This window comes from Peromyscus californicus, unplaced genomic scaffold (genome assembly GCF_007827085.1).
Source record: "Peromyscus californicus insignis strain IS unplaced genomic scaffold, ASM782708v3 Scaffold_10__1_contigs__length_136768540, whole genome shotgun sequence".
NCBI classification, from domain to species: Eukaryota; Metazoa; Chordata; class Mammalia; order Rodentia; family Cricetidae; genus Peromyscus; species Peromyscus californicus.
This window is the reverse complement of record NW_026294391.1, coordinates 31768661-31787285: the sequence shown is the minus strand read 5'-3', so window position 1 is coordinate 31787285 and position 18625 is coordinate 31768661. Positions and strand designations below refer to the sequence as shown.

General features: G+C 38.8%; 1 pseudogene; it reads right to left on the bottom strand.

Moving 5' to 3' along the window:
* Window positions 1-11083: 11083 nt before the first annotated feature.
* Window positions 11084-12170, bottom strand: LOC128104105 (actin-3-like; annotated as a pseudogene).
* Between the last annotated feature and the right edge of the window lie 6455 nt (window positions 12171-18625).

Here is an 18625-nt window from a genome sequence, read left to right as displayed (position 1 = left end):
CAAATTAATGTCAATATTTTACCTTTATTTTATTTTAAGATTGTTATTATTTTTAATGATTTGCAGGTGTATGTGCCTGCACATGGGCTTGTGCATATGAGTGCTTTGTGTCTGTGGAGGCCAGAGACAATAGATCTCATGGAGCTACAGTTACAGACAGTTCTGAGTCTGCAGAGATGGGTACTGGAAACTGAACTCAGGTCATCTGGAAGAGCAGCAAGGCTCATAGCCACCAAGCTCCCTCCCTTTCCTGTATTTGAAAGAGATCACATAAAAAAAACTTTCTATTGATTCTTTGTGGATTTCACATCATGCATCCTGATCCCATTCTTCCCATCCCTTTGTATCTGTCCTCTGCCATTGCAACATACCCCCAATAAAATACAATTTAAAAGAAAAAAGTCTCAGTGTAGAAGATGTAGTGTTACATAGTGAGTCACACAGTATAGCCTCTAGTCCATACATCTTCACTTGCAAGTGTTCATTGCAGTGAGTCATTGGTCTGGTTCAAAGCCTCTGGCTTCTGCTATAATATTGATACTGGGCCCTCACTGGGACTCCTGTTGGATACCCTGTTGTCACTCTGTGTCTTGGAGATCCTGCAGCTTTGGATCTGCAGGACTAGCCCTTTCATAAACTCCAGCAGTCCATAGATGGGGTGGATGTTGGGGTGGGCCTACCCATAGCCCTGGTTTTGGAACTTGGTGGTAGGTGGGTTGGTCAGCCTGCTAGCTCTCCCTCAGTCTCACCACCTGGGCCAGCTCTCCAGCACTGCCCTGGCTAGCCCACCCAAAGTAGCTGGCAGTAAGGGCTGGGGTCAGTTCTCCTGGGCTGCTGCAGGAGAATTAGCTGGCTCACTTTCACGCACACTACCAGGGCCAGCTCTATTGTGCTGCCCAGGCAAGCTGCAGGGCCCACTCTCCCAAGTGCTGCAGCTGGTGAGAGGCAGCACCAGCTCTCCTGCTCCCATGCCCCTAAGGTCAGAAGAGAACACTTTTTTAAAAAATCCAAACGACACACTAAATTTATATTATAAATGCTATTATACACATTAGATGTGCTGATGAGGCATGTAATCAGAAACTGTTTATTTCAAAATTCAGAAATTACTGTTAGACAGCCATTCTACTACTTGGATTTCCCACAGGCTGAGGCCAGAGCAGAAATTGAATAATGATTTATAGAAGGAAGTGGACTTTGGTCCATGTGAAGAACATACCTAGTTTTATATGAAGTAAGCAGGAAACATATTCTTTGTCATCACAAGTGGAATAAAATTTGACCATGGTCTAGGGCAAGCAAAAGTCTTACATTCTGCTTTTTCTAAACATAACACTGAAAAATCAGCCATGAATAGCAAAGGATAGTTTAAAACATTCCATATATTTAGGGCTTTGAGAGAATATCAGTTGGCTCTCAAAAGAAAACAAATAGACAGGTGTGTGAGAGACAGATGTGTGGGGATGGAGAGGGATGGCAGTGGTGGTAGGAAAGTGGAGGATGAAATGATCGTGGCATTCATGTACAAAATAGTAAAAATAAATAAAATAAAATAAACCACTCTGTGAAAAAAAAACCCAAGCTAGGATTTATGAGACAAACATAAGAAAGGAAGGAGAGAGAAGGGAGAGGAGGGAGAGGAGGAGAAGAAATAAAGTGAAGAGAGAGAGTAAGCATAAACACCCTTGTCATTTGGATTCCACTTCGATTTTGCCAAAAGGAGGTACTCCTAGCAGATTGGAAAGCAGGAAATAGGTCCAAACCAAGGTCTTTGGAAATGCCTTCAATGGTTATGTTGGGACATACATATGTAGCCCACCTCTACCCTTCCAAATGCTGTTGTAGCATGTTTCTCTGTATAAACCCTTCTCTGGTGTGCCGGAGTAGTTTTCATTACTACTGATACCAAAGAAGAAGCCCCCAAAGCACTAGCATGTCATTGTTTCTCTTCTGTGGCCAATTTTGCTGGGAGGACTGTGAAGGTGATTCTATGGGGCAGAATTGAGAGAAGACTAACAATGACATCATTTTAACAATAAAATTTCCTTAAAATATCCACTTTGTGAGGCAGCTTTAGATTCAGCAGTAGCTGACTCCAGTGGCCATCATATGGCCTATCAAATAGCTTCATAGGCTTTCAAGTCAGAAGCTTCTGACTGCTTGAACAGCTACTGGAAGATTGGAACCTGATTCCAGAACGTCAGTTCATCAGTGGTTTTGCATACACTTGCATACTGCTATCGATCTACACTTATGTGGCTTAACATGTAGCATATTGTAATGTAAAACAATGTGTAACTATTTTCAGGTCACTTTTCATACAAAAATTTTGGTGCAAAGTTTAATTTCTCTCTGATTTTGCCTGGGCATTTTAGTCAATTTCTCATTCTTATGGCATCACCCTTAGTTAGAGAAGATGATACAATTTCTGTTTGTGAAACTTTTACAGAAGTACATTGTATCTGTATCGATCAGTTAATGTTTAAAAATGCCCCTTGGATGTTTAATAAATGGGAGACCATCTTAGAGATGGTATCTGTTATCACTAAAAGCTATAAAGTTAAATTTCTAAGAATTATTTGTTGTTATATTATTGAGCTACTTTGCTGTATACTGATTAAGAGTATCAGTTCTCCTGAAATTACCTTGATATTTACAGCAGTTTTTATTAGTTCTTTGAGAATTTAATACAATGTATTCTGATTATATTCATCCCTCTAGCTTCTCCAAGATCTATCCCCATCCCTACTCACCCAACTTTGTGCTCCCCCTTTTAAAACCTATCAAGTCTAATTTGTGCTGCCCAAACATTCATTGGTGTGTACCCATTTCCTGGAGTGCATTCCACCTACCAAGGGCCCCAACACATCCTTAACGAAAACTGACTCCCTCCCTCCCAGAAGCAATCAAGGACCAATAGCTCCTCAGCTAAGAGTGAGAACTCATGCTCACCACCCCTCTCTATGCTGGTCCTTGAGTAAGACTTGTACATGCTGTCACAACTGCTGTGAGTTTCTATGTGCAATAACCATGCTGTTTCCAGAAAATGTTGTTTCCTATAGTCATCCACCATCTGTGGCTCTTATAATATTTTGGTACAATGATCCCTGAGCCTTGGGAGAAAGAGGGGTGACATGTGACATAGATGTCCCATTTAGGGCTGAGCATACTATAGTCTCTCATTCTATGCATCTTGACCAGTTGTGGATCTGTATGTCAATAGCTATCTATTAAACAAATAATCTTCTCTGATGAGAGTCAAGAGCTTCACTAATATATGGCAATAACAATAAGGCAGTATATCTCAAGATAATGAAGGCAATATATAGAAGCCTACCACCAACATCTCGAAAAACAAAGAAAAATTCAACACATTTGCACTAAAATCAGAAACAAACAAGGATGTCCACTTTTCCCTTTCCTGCTCAATATAGAATTTGAAATTTTAGCTAGAGCAATAAACAAATGGAGGATATCAAAAGGATACAAATAGGATAGGTAGAAGTCAAACTATCCTAATTTTCAGATGATGTGATTCCATATTTAAAAGATCCTAAAGAATCATACTGAGAAAGAAATAAAGAAATCAGAGAAGTAATACCATCCACACTAGCCTCAAAAAAAATCTTGGAATAAAACAACCCAGAAAGTGAAAGACTTCAACAAAGGAAACTTTAAGACACTGAAAAATGAAACCAAAGGTGATTCTAAAAGTCAGAAAGACCCTGAATGCTCATGGGTTGGCAGAATTAATTTTGCAAACATGGCTACCTTACCAAAGGCAATCTACAGATTCAACACACCACCAATCAACATTTCAACACAATTCTTCACAGAAATTACAAAGACAGTTTACAGCTTCCTATAGAAACACACACACAAAAAAAAAACAGGATAGCTAAAACAATCCTGAATAATAAAAGAACCATACGCATCACCAGCCCCCAATTTCAAGTGATACTACAGAACTACAGTAATAAAAACAGCATAGTATTGGTATAAAACCAGACACACTGATCAATCGAATTGAATTGAAGACCCAGAAATAAATCCACACATCTGTGGACACTTGATTTTTTTTTATAAAGAAGTCAAAATTATACACTGGAAAAAAGACAGCATGTTCAACAAAACTAGGTTCTGTACAGCAAAAGACACCATTGTTTGCATTAAGAGGCAGCCTAAAGAATGAAGAAAAATCCTTACAAGACTAGCCAGAGCTACACAATGAGACCCTGCATCAAAACAAACAAATGAAAACAAACAAATAGATAGATAGATAGATAGATAGATAGATAGATAGATAGATAATAAGAACCCAAACCAAGAAAAATCAAAACCCTAAACATCAAGAAAACAAGCAAATCAATTTAAAACTGTGGCATGGAACTAAACAGAGTTCTAAAAAATGAAATACAAATGGCTCAGAAACATTTTTTTTAAATGTTCAATATACTTAGTCACCAGGGAGATACAAATTAAAACTACTTTGAGATTTCATCTTACACCAGTCAGAATGGCCAAGATCAATAAAACAAATGACAGTTCATGCTGTCAAGGATATGGAGTAAAAAGAACACTCATCCACTGTGTTAGGAGTGCAAACTGGTATAGCCACTATGGAAAATATTGTGGAGGTTTTTCAGAAAGATGGGAATCAATCTACCTCAAGATCCATCTGTACCACTCTTGGACATATAACCAAAGGACTCTACATCCTACTACAGAGGCACTTGCTCATCCATGTTCATTGCTACTCTACTCATAATAGCCCCAAATTGCAAACAATCTAGATATCCATTAACTGATGAATGAGTAACAAAAAATGTTGTATATTTACACAATGAATTATTATTCAGTTGTTAACAATGAGGTTGTGAATCATAGGTAAATGGATGGAACTTGAAACAATCATTCTGAGTGATGTAACTCAGATACAAAAGATAAACATCACATTTTCTCTCATTTGTAGATGTTAGCTTTGAATCTTTAGGTATGTTTGTTTCACTTGGAATACCCATAGAGGTCAGGAAATTAGTAACTGAGCATGGACAGGGCTTTTCAAAGGTGCACAGATAGAAACCAATGATATAAAGTGTTAAAGGGAAATAATAGAAGCAGAAAGTGTTCAATTGGATGAGAGATGAGAGGTTAGGGTAGAGAATGGAATACAAAGAGGGATAAATAACATTAAAGACCTTTGGGTAAAAGTCATATGGAATCCTGCTAGTATATAAACTTCATATATATATATATATATATATATATATATATATATATATATATATATATATATAGTTGAAATGGAGTTAACCAGTAACAGAGTGATAATATCCCTCTGAGACATCACAGGCTATTAAATAAATATGCTAGTCTCAGGAATGGGTTACCATTTTTTTTGTATTGTTAACAAGTGATATTCCTATAGATGCCCAACATTACAGTCTATTGCCACTCATTCTGGTTACCCTCTAAAAATTAACAGTAAGAACCTGTTGCTGAGGATACCAATTGGAGTCTTAGAACATAGAGAAATCAAGCTGGCTCCAACCCAAAAGCATTCAAACAGAGAAGATTAACCCTCAGTCTCACCTAGTTATGAACCCTACAAGCATTGTTTTCAAAAATATATGTTGATGCTATGTTACTTGGTGCACAAAGGTCTGTAACTATTGTAGCTAATTCATTGTGAATTACCACTTTAGCAATGGTAAGTCAGTCACTTAGTATTTCTCACTAAAAGTTTTACAGACTGTCTTCTGTTTGTAAAGAATTAATCAGTCAATCTCTCTTCCATTTATTAGTACTCTGGTTATTTTCCATAAAATTTAGGCCATGAAGCCTATGAAAATATGGTTATTGAGGAGCGGGTGAAAGAAGACATGTGAGTAAAACGCATTCATTTTGTGACTAGGACTTCAAGTAATTCAGGAACTGATTCTATAGGTTAGCTAGATGATCAAAGCAGTATCCATGTCCAAATGGTTCATTCAGACAAGTTGAAGTTCAGGATTTATACATAAATAATTTTACAAGTTGAATCATGTGAGAGAGGCACTACATGAAAGAATCCAGGCCATGAGCAATGATTAAAGCTGTAAATAAAGGACTAATACAGACAACAGGGGCAGAATGACTGGCTCACAGGAGCATAAACAAATGATGAATGAATGAATGAATGAATGAATGAACCTGTGCATAAATAACAGGATCCACCTGATGCTAAGACTGAAGACTTAAGGAAAGCAATAATGCTCTCTTGAGTTCAGAACATGGATCAAGAAAGGAATCTTTATATAGTGGTGGTGGGAATTTACTAATTCAGCCACTATGAATAAGTCAATATGGAGCTTCCTGAAAGTAAAACTACCGAAGGACTCAAAGTCAATGTATTACAAAAATACTTACTTCATCATTGTTGGCAATAGCTAAGTTATGGAACGAAACTAGGAACAATAAATGAATGTATAAAACAAAAGTGGTGTATACACAATGGAATGGTCTTTGGTCAGAAAAAATGATGAACTTATGTCCTTTTCAGGAAAAATATATGCACCTGGAGATAGTCATGTTAAGTAAATTAAGGCAGTCTCAGAAATATAGGTATATATTTTCTCTCATGTGTGGTTCCTAGATTTTGTAGAGATTCATAAAATCATGTATTTATATATGATATTACAGTATAAGCAAAGCTGTCTAAGAGAATAGAGGGGACTAGCATGCAGGGGAAGAGGAGAGGGAAGAGTAAAGAGGTTATGTGTATAATGTGCTCGATGTACAATTTATAATTGTGTGAAAGTGCCCTTATGTAGCAAAGTACCATGTACAATGATTATATACAATGAAAAAAATTAAAACAAAATGGTACTTAGCCCTAGAGCAGAGTACCTTAAACTTCCCTGGAGGAGATGGGAATGGGGGGTGGTCTGGGGAGAGGGTGGGGGGGCAGGGGGAGGGAGGACAGGGGAATCCGTGGCTGATATGCAAAATTAAATTAAATTATAAAATAAAAAATGAAAAAAAAAGAAAATAACCACAGTACAGATTCTTAGCCTATTTCAGAGCCTATGGTGGTTGTTAAGGCATCAACAATTTTAATATTATGGTAATTCAGGATGTCACAGACTTCATATTTGACAACAATTAACCTGAAAGCAGGACCAGACCTATAAATGGGATGGCAGGTTAAAACCAGAGGAGACATCACTGGTGTACACTTAAGACCAGTCTAACAGATGCACAGACTCAGCCCTCCAATGATGCTAAGGATTAGACAGATGAAGATGCCAACCAAGTGTCTTGGAGGAAAAATTTAAAAAAAAAAAGGAAACATAGCACAAAACGTCATTCTTTTACTCAAACGCTCATCAGCTTCTTCAAACTGTAAGATCAGTCATGCTATTATTTCATCAGCTCTGGGCTGGAAGCCAGGTAAAATGAATCTTCCTCCAAGCTCTAGTCTTTTAGCACTCTAGGATGCTACATAGGCCTCTTGCCAGGTTCTAGGGGAGAACTGTGTATGATGAGGAACTCACATTGTAATCACCAAATTCTTTTGAGACCATCAACATACCGGGAGTCCCAAAATCCAAAAGACCTGAGGCTTTCATTTGTTTGTAAGGTGTGCACTTTTATTAAACTGATCTCAAGTCAGGGGACAGGCAAGCCCTAGCTGCCTTAACATCTCAACCCACTCTCAGGGAGACCAACAGCCTTCATGCATCAGGTTGGGGACAAAAAAGGAGGACCATGATGGCTGACAACTCAAAAACAAAAACAAAAATAAAAATCTATTAAGGTGGAAGATTTTTTTTAATCTACAGTATATAATGTACACAATACCACCTCATCTGAGTGGACAAAGGGCATAAATTGTGTCATCCTCCTTTCTTGAGTCAAGGGAGGCTTTTGGGAGGGTGAGGGACTTCCTGTAGCCATATATCTTATGGATATTTAGAATGGCTATTAAAATAAACAAAACCAAAAACTGTGCACTCAATGTCCTCAACCACACTGTAGAATTTTGGGAGATGTTTGCTCCAACTGACTGCTGTTGCCTTCAATGGTCCAGTGCTGTGGCATGTTCTGTGTGCTGTGAATATTTTGCTCTGATTGGTTGATAAATAAAACACTGGTTGGCCAGTAGCCAGGCAGGAAGTATAGGTGGGATAGACAGACAAGGAGAATTCTGGGAAGTGGAAGGCTGCGTAAAGAGATGCTACCAGCCACCGCCATGAGAAACAAGATGTAAGGTACCAGTAAGCCATGAGCCACGTGGCAACTTATAGATTAATAGAAATGGGTTAATTTAAGATATAAGAACTAGATAGCAAGAAGCCTACTATGGCTATAGTTTATAAGTAATTAAGTCTCTGTGTGTTTACTTGGGTCTGAGCAGCTGTGGGCCCAAGTGGGATTGGAGAAAACTCCAGCTACAAATGGTGTCCAATGGCTCGAGTTTCCACCTGAAACCTGGGAATACTTAATAAGGAATTTAAGCGTAGCCAAAAACAGGTTCCTTCTTCATGTCTCATGTGGGTGGTGAGACGCCACAACATGCAGGCTTGAGCTACTCTATGGCAGGTTCATAGCATGCGGGCTTGATCTAAGCCATGTTACACAGAGGTGTTTCCAAGCTGTGCAGTATGCTGCATGGTGGATTTAGCCTTTGCTAATACAAAAAAAAGAAAAGGAAGGAAGGAAGGAAGGAAGGAAGGAAGGAAGGAAGGAAGGAAGGAAGGAAGGAAGGAAAGGTTTTTGGGCTACACACTGCTGAATGGAAGCATAGATTGACTGCCCCCCAGAGTCAGAGGACCGCATGGCTCCCAGAGCTGGCAGTGAATTATCCCCACCATGTTGAAAAGTTGAGATGGGCGGAGTCATTCAGTACTAACTGCTGCAATTTAAAGCAATAGATTCACAATAAGAAAGATTGAGATGGGATAAACCTCTAAATGGTTTACATTGTGTATAAAAATGGATGTAGGCTTGGAAGAGAGAAAAAAGTAATATATGCAGTTGTATAAAGAAGTAGTTTTAAAAAAAAAATAAAGCCTTTAAAGAAAAAGTAAAAGTAATATAAAAAATAACCCACATAAAGATGGATATCACACAGAGAATCTGGATTGTGTTGTCTTTGGGATTTTTAACTCCAAAGAGACATTTGATTGTAAAGGCTGCTGAGTTAAACCAATATGTATATTTTAAAGGTACCTTGACTTCAAAATTTGGATATAAGGATATGTTGCTTTGGAAAGGAGGCTCTGTTTGTGTTTCCACAGGAAACAAGAGGTTATAGATTTGTTCCACATTAAGATACATTAGGTTTGACCAGCCAAGACCACCTGAAAGGTCTCCAATGACACCATGGCCCAGATGATTCAACATCCAGAATAGTTTCAAGGCAAATGGCTCAGATAATACAGCCTCATGAACTACTCCATAATCCTAAAATTTTCTTTGTGTCCCCATAATAATACAGCACCCTCATCCAGCAGGAACTAGTATGAGAAGCTATACCCAAATTCCCAAAATATTGTTTATTAATGTTTATTTTTATTTAAACCAGGTTGATTATAAATGCAATCTCTTTCTAAAGAAGAAAAGGGGATAGTATAGATAATGATGGATGAAAGGGTAGATTAATGAACCTACTTTTAAAGAGCAACAACTTGTTTAGAAATGTTTTATGTTTATGTAACTCATTTAGATTATAATGGATAATTAATAATTAGTCTTCTACGATAGTCAAACTTATAGTCATGTTAAGTTTTCTAGATATACATAGATATAATTCCATTAGGTAGGTAATCTTCAAACGCTTCAAAGACCTACAGAATATGGCATTTAAAATGTTTTAAAAAATTTAGACTTTCTGGACAGTGAGACATGTCTGCTCCTGGCAGCACTGATTTACTTCAGAGAGAAGGATGGACATTGAAGACACTCTATATGGAGTTTATCTTCTTCTTGGCAAAAATAGCCATTTGGGCAAGAAACTGTTCTTGTCTCTACTGCTTGATTGAATGGACATGCAGGATCCATAGAAAGGTGACTACTGAACTTTGCTTGGCAAAATGGTCCTTCAGGTTCCTGCTTCACAACTACCAGACATTCTACAGGACACAGAGAGAAGTGACTGAGAGACTCTAGGCCTGTGGGCTGAAGACAGATGCCCCAACTTTACAAAAGAACTTTGGATGACTATCCAGGCTATCAGCTGTCTCTTTCTACTCTCGCAAGACTCCCAAAAGTTGCTTGCATCCTTCTCTCATTTCTCAGGTAATAGTATTATATCCTCCTGAGGTCTTTGATGTAGTTTAAGACTAGATAGCTATAATTTCCTTAGTTATCATAAAAGTTAAGTTAGAAATGAAACCTTAGACTCACAAATATAGGATAGATAGGATATCTTCTTTAATTTTGCCAAATATGAATAGACTAGATATTATAACTATAATTATTGCTTGATAATTGTTTTGTTATATGTAATTTTACTATGTCAAAGTTAAAACCTTCCTTTTTGAAAAAAAGGGCAAGGTGCTGTGGCATGTTCTGTATGCTGTGAATGTGTTGCTCTGATTGGTTGATAAATAAAACACTGATTGGCCAGTAGCCAGGCAGGAAGTATAGGCGGGATAGACAAGGAAAATTCTGGGAAGTAGAAGGCTGAGTCAAAAGACGCCAGCCCGCTGTTCATGGAGCATGTAATTGCACAAGGTAAAGCCATGGAACACATGGTGGCATATAGATGAACAGAAATGGGCTACGTTTAAATGTAAGAGCTAGTCCGTGGTAGGCCTGAGCTAATGGCCAAGCAGTTTTGATTAATAAAAGCCTCTGAGTGATTATTTTATGGGCTGGGGCAGGACCGGAGAAAACTTCAGCTACAGTCCAATTTTCAAACTCTCAATCAGAAGTTCCAAACAAAACACTTTTTTAATTAAAAAATAAAGCTATGGCAACAGTGTCTCTCTATCACTTCCTCTCTTCTTCTTTTCCTTACCCCACCCCTCAAGGCTTTTCTTGTGTAAATCAGGTTTTGTCAAGAAAGGGTGTAAAGCATAGCTTAGTAACAGCCTGACTAGAAGCATTCAGTGTGCATGATGGAGGGGCCTGACTCATCCTACTCTTGCTTGCTGATCCACAAGATCCTACAAGAAGGTAGATAGTGAGGGCAAGATGGAGCCATCAATCTACTTAGTACTTGTGATCAGGAGGAGCAATTATCTTGATCTTCATGGTGCTGGGATGCAGAGCAGTGATCTCCTTCTACATCTGATCAGAGATGTTTGGGTACGTGGTGGTGCCACCAGACAGAAGTCTTTGTGGATGTTGACGTCACTCTTCATGATGGAATTGAATATAGATTTGTGGCTGCACAGGATTCCATACCCAGGAAAGAATGCTGGAAGAGAACTTCAGGACAAGAGAACCACTTATTGCCAATAGTGAAGACTTGGCCATCAGGCAGCTGGTTGTTCTACTCCAGGGAGAAAGAGGATGCATCAATGGCCACCACTTGCTTGAAGTCTATGGCAACATAACACAGCTTCTCCTTGATGTCAAGCCTGATTTCCCACTGGCTCTGGTGGTGAAACTGTAGCCAGACTCAGTCAGCATCTTCATGATGTAGTCTGCCAGGTCCTAGTCAGCCAGGACCAGATGCAGAATGGCATGGGAATTGCTTAGCCCTCAAAGATGGGCACAGTGTGTAAAACCCTGTCTCTAATTGATGGTGGCACAGCCAGAGGTGAACAGGGACAGCACAGCTTAGACTGCTACATACATGTCTGTGGTAATGAAGTCTCAAACATAATCTGGGTCATCTTTTCACAGTTGGACTTGAGGTTCAAGGGTGCCTCAGTGAGTAGCATGGGATGTTCCTTGGGGGCCACTTACAGATTGTTGCAGAAGATGTGGTGCAAGGTCTTCTCCATGTCTTCCTAGTTGGTGACAATGCTGTGCTAAATTGGGTACTTCAGATGAGGATTCTTTTCTTGTTCTGGGGCTAGTTGCCCAGGTAGGAGTCTCACCATCATACGTAGGCACCTAGAGCAGTTCATAATGGAGAAGAAGTTGGCCCAGGGAGCATTGTCACCCATAAAGCTGGCTTTGCACATGTCAGAACCATTGTCCAGAACAAATTGCAGGGATATTGCATCATCCATGACTGAATTGGTAGCAGGTGTAGACCTGTAGCAGACTGGTTGCCAGAGGCCTGTGCTCTCAGGTGGACACAGATTTGACCAAGATCTGAGTTTTAATTTCAGCTTAACTATTTACTGACACTGGGAAATCTGCAAGCTACCGGATTTGTCTGATATATGGTTTTCTGAGGAAAACTTACTAATACAATAACTACCTTACTATATAACAGGTATCCAATTCTTGAACTATATCTCCATGGTCCAATAATTTAAAAAGGAGTTATTTTTCATTATGTATATGTGGTATATCTATCTGTACGTGGGTGTATACACCTGAGTGCAGGAGCCTGTGGAGGCCAGAAGAAGATATTTGATTCCCAGGAATTAGAGTTAGAGGCAGTTGTGAGCTGACCAACATGGGTGCTAGAAATTGAGCTCATCATCTGTAAGAGCAGTATATGCTCTTAACTTCTGAGCCATCTTTCCAGCCCTTAGATTCAATACTTTGAAAAACTAGTAATTTATATGCAGTATTTGCACTAACTTTGACAGTACATTATCAGCACTATTATTAATACAGTTATTAAACTTCTCATTGCACAGATCTATATCATCTCCTCTAGTAGACTAGTTTCCTTGTGAGTAGGAGTTTATGAGGCAATTTAACTTTATTTAGGGTAAACCACCTTCTCAATTTGCCTAGGGCAGAGGAAGATACCAATTATGGAATTTTCAGTGCTGAGGTCAGTAATATCGTAGGTAAGTCAGACATATTATCTCTGCCACATATCCACCATATTTAGCTCAATTCTTAGGAACTCTAAAATTAACTATTTTTTTCTTCCTCACCTCAGTTTTAACTGTTTCAGCTTACTGAGGTAGACCAACAAATTGTAGAAAACCATAGTTAATAACAATAACACTTTATAGCTATTTCCTGTTAAAAAAGAAACACTCCATTTTTTTATGATGTGTTCACTTTATTTTTGCTAAAAGGGTAATCTTTGTGATGATGGATTGTTAAGAAGTGATACTTTCAATCACATAGTTCAAATAACAGTTCACTCTTGAAGTTCAAAGATTATGTTAATTGTTTGCAAACTATATAAGGCATACTGTAAAAACAAAGTCCCAAAGCAATGCAAGAATGAATTTTGAAAAAGAAGTATGAGTTATTGTGACTTTTTGTATAATGTAGACTTCAGAGTTCCTTGTCTCTTAAGTACCTTTTTTTCCCCTCCAAGAATACATTTCTTAAAATTTTCAAACTAGTTAGGCAATTTGAGATTCCTCTGGGATTTTGATGCCAAAGCTCCACTGACATTTTGAGAAGATAATGGATATAATTACTTTGCCTGTAGCAATATCACTGCCTTTAAAATAAAAGCCTCAGGACTTTTTAATGTATTAGATTACATTCTATTCAAAGGGACAGGATTTATTATACAGAAAAAAAATGTACTAAGAGAAAACTGATCTTGCTTCCCAAAGTCTTTATTTTTTCAACCACGTATTTTAAAACTATTAGCTCAGATTTGCCAAAAAAAAATGTACTCTTCTAATCTTCCATTTACAAAGAAGTCAGGTTCCTCTGGTATGTCAACATACACTTGATTTTCTTCCTTCCGTGAGTCACTAACCTTGTTCCTTTGGACTCTGAGTCACAGGTGATGAATAATAGTGGAAAGACCAGTGTTTTCTCGCTGTGACCAATGTTTTAACTGCTGCACAAAAGAAAGACCAAAAATGGTGACAAGTGTGGTCCCTAACATCAAGCTTCCCATACAGAACAAAGAAGCAGAACTGAGTGCCTCCAAGGGAGTCATCATGATACATTTTTAAATGGCACAGTCCATGTGTATTTGGGTACTGGAATAAAGAGGACTTGGTCTTAAGAATGAACGGACTAGTGACTAGCATACAGAATAATGTGAAATGCTCCAGATAGAGCCAGAAAACAGACCCAACAGATATAGGGACATCATTGGAAGAAGCAGAGGCCCTGAAAGAGTTCAGCTTGCTACCCCTGGGTTACTCAGCAGGCCTCTTATTTTTAATAGTTTGTTTTATGTGCACTGGTGTGAAGGTATCAGATCTCCTGGAACTGGAGTTACAGACAGTTGTGAGCTGCCATGTGGGTGCTGGGAATTGAACCTGGTCCTTTTGAAGAACAGCCAGTGCTCCCAACCCCTGAGCCATCTCCCCAGCCCAATATAGGGACATCTTATACACTTATACAGATGATATTTATCTCAGGTCCTAGACTTGCTCAAAACACAAGTGAAAGGGCCCAGGTATCTATCCCAGACCTCTTCCTACTACAAAATACTGCTGAAATTCTGTCATGGGCATTCTTTTCCTGTACAAGTATCTGTTGGTACAAACGTTAAGTATTCCCCAAAAGTCTGGGATTTAAACTATTAGCAACTGTGAAACTTTATGTACAGGAACTGAAAAGATTCTTGTCAATTACATCATCAAATTTTTCTAATGATTAAATGGGCAGTATTGATGGCAGAGAAAGGAGGTCTGAGTGTAGAGATAGGGCCTTTTGTTCAGTTGGTTGGTTAGTTGGTTTTACAGTCATGGAAAGGAAACCCAGGCCTTCCCACATTGTAAGCAAAAGGTCTTCCCCCAAGCCATATCCAAGCCCTAAGTCATGGAGCTCTAAATAACTTCCTTTCCCAGACCCAGGAGGACAAGTCACTATAAGCACAAAAACAGTACCACACTAACTAAATCTTTCCCAAAATTTCGTCTAAGACCAGCCCCTAGCCTCATTCAGCAGAAAACAGACAGTAAATAAATAATGTAAATAAGCCCAAGATGGCAGCCACACAGGCTTCCTCTCAATCCAGATGGGATTAGGCATGAGAGGAGGCCCTAGGGATCTCTGGTGGGAAAGGCTTTCATATCCATCTGTCCTGCAGTTCTGAGACTGGTATGTCTAGTGCTCTGAGTTCATCTGTCCTCTCTGCAATTGCAGTGATCCCTCCTTGCATAAGTTTGCTAGCACTTTATCCTTATATTAGTAGACAAAGGTATGTACACGGTATGTGTCTGTTGTATGAGTTTGTTCATACACTAGGAAAAGAAGGAAAATAACAAAAGGAAGCGATTAGCCTGTTCCTGCTGCTGTATTTAATGCACTATGGACACACAGCTTCATCATTACAAGGCTCAGAGATCAATACAATAGAAAGCAATGACTGCATGAAGAAATTGAGGCTCAGAGAAGTTAAAGACTTCCCCCGGGGCACAAAATTAATCATGGAAAGAGATAGGCTATGCATCCAAGGCTAAGTCCAAAACTGATTTTCTTGATACCATATGCATTAACACAATTAAGATCCTCATTTTTTTAAGTCTCTATTTTCTCCCTCCAAATTCTGTTAAACAGATGGTACATCATTAACTTTCAATAGACAGAGGTAGGTCTACAATTGACAACATTCACTGCATGCCAGGACATGGCATGATATATGAGATAGAAGGTTATTCTAAGATAATGACATTCAAAGATGTAGCCTCAACTAGTAAACTTTGCAAGTCATTTAAACTTTCTGTAGCATTCACTGAGTATCAGAAAAAGTAGAATAATAATATTGTAAAATAGGGAGAAAGTGAGTGTAAATCACTCTTTAAACTGTACACCATGGTGGAAAAGGAAAATAATAGTAAAATTGAAATGAAGTACACAACCCAAATATCCATCAAAGAAACTGGACTCCGAAGGCTACAAGATATATGGTTCCATTTATACGACATTCTGGAAAAAAAGCAAGGTTGTTGAGACAGAAAACATCAGTGATTGCCAAGGACAGGAGGGTAGCTGGAAAGGGCTGAATACAAAAGGGCATGAAAGAACTTTGGAGGATGGTAGACATGTTCTCCATATTAAATGTGGTGCCAGTTATGTGACTGTATGTGTTTGTCAAGATACACAGCACTGGCCACATTAAAAAGGGTAAACTGCATCTCAATAAACCAAATTGGGGGGAAAAAAAAGTAAAAATGGGTGCCAAACTCTTAATTCTAACTAGTCATAAAATTCTTGTTCAATTTCTTTGAGGATCCATTTGCATCCCAATGCCCCAAGATGTTTTAGTTCCTTTGGAGGAAACATTTGCTATGGGTTGTACAGCATTTTCATGATCATGAATGATTAATATGGCCTCCTGCTCAAAGATCTCTGCAGATGCTTTGGTGAGAGCCACATTCCAGGTCAGTTTCTTTTTAAAGCAATCTCCTTTTGGCAAGAGGTATGCCTTTACTTTAGGCTTCAAAAGTGTTCTGAGCCGAATTGGTTTCCAAATTCAGGGATCAGCCAGACAGCCAGCACCTCCTGGCTCCTTATAATATAGGAAGACCTGAACTTGTTATCTCCCAAAGAGAATATCCAAGAGCTTAGCCATAATTACCGGACTCAGGAGTCTGGCTTGCCCTTTCTTAATGCAAAGCAGGCTACTGCTGAGTCAGAAGAAAAGCCTATAGAGACTTTTACTATTTGAAATGGCAAAAAAAAAATTCCAGGGTAAGCGTTCAACTGACATTAGCAGGGCTTCCCATCTCAAAATCAATTTGCAACATTTCAGTTTTGAACAGTAAAGGCCAAAGGGATAAGAGCTCAGTTTTTTGTTACTGTTGTTGTTTTGTTTTTTGACAATAGGACTGCATTGCCTTTCTAATCTAAGAGATTTATTTAAAAAGAACCCATGCACTCTGGATGTAACACGAATTCCTAAAGGTCTTTTAATAAAAAAAACCTGGAGCCTGATATTGGGGTGAAAGCTGAAAGATCAAAGAAGAAGAGCAAGTCACAGCCACCACCTCTTACCTCACCAACTCCTCTACCTGAAAAGCATTCCTCAGCCCACAGGCCTCTAGCTGAATAAGCTTCCTCAGTTGAAAAGCCTTAGTTTCTGTCTCCTCATATCTTATATACCTTTCACCACTCAGCCATCACTTCCTTACTTAGTGCTGGGATTAATGGCAGGTGTGCTTCCCAAATACTGGGATTAAAGGTGTGAGATCTCAGGTGCGGGATTAAAGGCATGTGACTCCCAAGTATTGTAATTAAAGGTGTGAGCCACCACTGCCTGGCTCTGTTTCTCTCTTAGACTGAATCAATTTCATGTAGTCCAGGATGGCTTTGAACTCACAGAGATCCAGATGGATCTCTGCCTCCCAAGTGCTAGGATTAAAGGTGTGTGCCACCACTTCCTGGCCTCTATGTTTAATCTAGTGGCTTGTTCTGTCCTCGGATCTTCAGGCAAAGTTTATTAGGGTACACAATATATTACCACATCTGGCTAGGGATTTCCAGTTTTGTTTTGCTTGAACTTGGGAAAACTATTTCAATTTTTCTACATGATTTGTTTTTGAAAATCTTGACAATGGCAATAAATGAAGGTGCATGTTTAAAATCCACAACATTCAGATTTATATAAAATAGTTGGTATTCTTCTCACAACTGCTGCGATCTGCACCTTTTTTTCTCTAATAAGGCAAGGGAATGAGGCAGTTGGAACCTACAATATTTAACCAGAGAGCTCCAATCTTGAGCAAACCTTTGTACCCTCTGATTAGCAATTACAACAGTCTGGCAATGGAAGACAAACTTCCTTTTACTTTCTTAATTATTTTTTTAAATCTTTTAAAATACACAGGCTCTGCATTTGACTACTTTTTTGCATTTGACTACTTCCTTCTTGTGGGAGGGAGTCACTGATGGGTGATGTGGTTCTGTATGCTGTGAATATGTATTGTTCTGATTGGTTGATAAATAAAGCTGTTTGGCCAATGGTGAGGCAAAATAAGGTTAGGCAGGACATTACAACTAGAAGGAGAGGAAGGAGAAGGGAGAGCAAAAGAGACACCATCCCATAGTCAAGGGAGCAGCATGTAGTGGCACACAGATAAAGCCACAGAACACATGATGACATATAGATTAATAGAAATGGGCTGAGTTAAGTTATAAGAGCTAGCTAACAAGAAGTCTGACCCATAGGTCACACAGTTTGCAAATAATATAAGCCTCTGTGTGTTTACTTAGGATCAAGTGGCTGCAGGATGCAGGAGGGAGAGATTTGTCCCAACTGTGGGCCAGGTGGGACACAGGAAAACTTCTGACTACAAGCCACATTTCATTTAGTTGAGAGAATTCCTCTTTCATTCCTGTGGAATGCTTTTCAAATAATTCAATAATTTTGCTAATTCCTTCAGCCACATTACATGCAAGAGCCAATCTCCAAAATTCAAAGCTTCTATCAAAGCCCTTGCCAGGCACACAGGAAGCTTTAAGATTCATCTAAGCATTGAGATAGTGTTCCCACTTTGGAGAAATGACTGAAAGGACAGATTAAATGTGCTTCCAAAGTCATTTCCAAACAGCTATAAAAAGTGGGTGGGGCTGGGGGCTACTTAACTCATCAAGCATTTGCATTATACATTCTTTTCAAAGAAGCCATGTGCTC